This window comes from Syngnathus typhle, linkage group LG1, assembly GCF_033458585.1.
Source record: "Syngnathus typhle isolate RoL2023-S1 ecotype Sweden linkage group LG1, RoL_Styp_1.0, whole genome shotgun sequence".
NCBI lineage: Eukaryota > Metazoa > Chordata > Actinopteri > Syngnathiformes > Syngnathidae > Syngnathus > Syngnathus typhle.
In genome coordinates, this window is record NC_083738.1 from 5,474,127 (window position 1) to 5,476,590 (window position 2,464).

The 2,464-nt window shown below is 43.1% G+C and overlaps 1 non-coding gene across 1 annotated transcript; it reads right to left on the reverse strand.

The window, feature by feature from the left end:
* Positions 1-2,138: 2,138 nt before the first annotated feature.
* LOC133165552 (U5 spliceosomal RNA) lies at positions 2,139-2,251 on the reverse strand. The gene has a single exon (XR_009717617.1). It is a non-coding gene; the product is annotated as a U5 spliceosomal RNA (small nuclear RNA).
* Between the last annotated feature and the right edge of the window lie 213 nt (positions 2,252-2,464).

Here is a 2,464-nt window from a genome sequence, read left to right on the forward strand (position 1 = left end):
TTTCACCTTCCCATGGCTTATTTAAGTGCAAGAAATCAATCGCCTTTCTGCAGCTAAAGTGCCCTTGTCATCGTCTATTTCCTTTCATTAGTCACCAACAGGGCTGTGGACCCGGTTCGGACTCGGGGACTCAGACTCGGTCGGACTCGGTCATTTTTGCCGGACTCGGACTCGGACTCTGTGCCGAGTCCGACAATAAAAAAAAGAGGCAAGACGCAGCCAGAGAGTGTCAGGTCGTGTTTATGTACTTGGTGACTCACCAACATAAGTACATAAACACGACGCGTTCCATGAGGCTTTATGCTAGTTGAATTCTTCATAGGTTATATAATCAATTGAAATCTGTAAGGATTCATCTTGCTTACATTTCCCCTGAAGTTCACGTATGAGGTACCACCTCTGCCGCCTATTCAAAAAAGAGGTGCTTTAATCAGCCAGACTCAGCTGAAAGGTCCTCGCTGGAAGTTTGTTGCTCCAATAAACCAACCTCCAGAGGTTGTCTTGCAGTTATTTATTCGAATTGAATTGGAACGCGACCAACGCGGTACACGGCGAGCTTCCGGGCTGAGCGGCGGGCTGGCTGACGCCGTCTGTGACGAGCCACCTTGCTAAGCCTCACTTCATTGTATATTGTATAATGTAAATCAACGCATTCTCTCCTTTCCTGTCATGTTTTGAGTTGACAATAGCTCACTCTATACCAACCGTGGGCAAACTACGGCCCGCGGGCCACATCCGGCCCACGGGACCGTTTAATCCGGCCCGCCAACCCTGAATAAATTGTATTATTAAAAGTTTTTTTTGGTCATATTGCCTGCAATGACTGCGTTTCCCCAGTAGATGGGGAACCGCTCGCCTGCGCATTTACTACCGGAACCCGTGTCAGAAAGCTCGGTGCACACTCACAAGTGCGTGTACGTACTCAGTAGTACGGACATGGGGCACTCGTGCTCTATTTGTATCAGTCCCGAATTTAGAGCGTGGGCTGTGACGACACCGTTCTTGTAATTCGCGCGCTGAGCTTTCAGATGCAGTTTTACGCTAAAGCCACCCACAAACCTTCCCCTGGAATCCTTCCATTAAAATGAGTGGCCCAAAGAAAAGAAGTGAGTGCCGAATGTTAAAAAAGAGTGGCCAATTTGGCTCGACGTACGCGACGTGGCGTTCAGCCACATCAACATCAACCCGTCACAGATCGAGGTAAACGAACCAACACCTCGGATCTCGCCTAAGAATTGCCACAACAAATTTTACTCCAGACTATGACGCACTAGCAAAAAAAGGAGACCAACAACACTGTTCCCACTGAAAATGAAGGGGAGGCTCTCAAGTTTGTTGTAAAAAAAATGCATTTTGAATATGATTTGTACACATAGCAGGGACCAGCGACCATTCTCATTTTCAAACAATGCAGGATGCTCAAGGACATTGATGCACCACCTGTTTGCGACTAATCTTAACCTGTAAAGTTCTTAAGGCTTACTTTAAGGAAGTGTTTCCCGTTTCCTCACCTCTGTTACCAGGTGTTTGTGAGTTAAAACTCTGCTCTGATTTTCCGTGTTGCCGTTTTGATTACTTTATTTGGATGTATGCTTTCACCGATTCTTCAAGATGATATATTTGGTCAGAATGTTTGCCGTTTGATGTGATCTCATAAGATAAACATCTTTCATTAATCTGACCTGCAGGCACTGAAGTGATGGAGACTGTTATTCATAATAACAGTGTCATATTTTATGAGAATCACTGATAGCAGTTTTTTAGTGATTTTTTTTTAATGCTGTTAATAAATGCATTTGTTTTCAAAAAACATGTTTGGAATATCCATGCTTTACTACCTACTAAAGGCCAAAATCTTTTGTGCAATGACCTTTACAGGTAGCTTATACTTCACACAAACACTGCTCCTGGTTCGGCCCTCCAGTCCAAATTTAAAACCCAGTTCGGCCCGCGAGTCAAAAAGTTTGCCCACCCCTGCTCTATACAGTCCATAGGGACAATATCTGTTTGCTAGTCTTCTCAAAAGAACTTTGAGAAAAATGGGCTTTATCAAGGGTTACCCAGCAATGCTTTGGCTGCATTGGAAGACCAGCACTAAAAACGCTGCATTAGGATTTTGATATGGAAACATTTAAAGATGCTCTGATGGATCAAAGCAGCAAAAAATTCGGAATTATCTCAATGTATTCCTCTCCACGGAAATCTTTAGTAAAGGGCAAAAGATTTGTGTGATCTGAAGAAAACCTTGTACAGTATTGGTTAACATACGGAAAACAAAAAGACTTTTCACACGAACCTGTAAACTAAATTTCGTGCTTTCAACCTCTATTCTATTCTATACTATCCAAGCCTAGCCTAGTTTACTACTAGTACTAGTTGACACTCCTTAAATGGGTTTGTCCCTCCTCCTTTGCGGGATTTCACCCACTTTTAAGTTTTTTATTTGTTAAAAAAGTTTAAATTA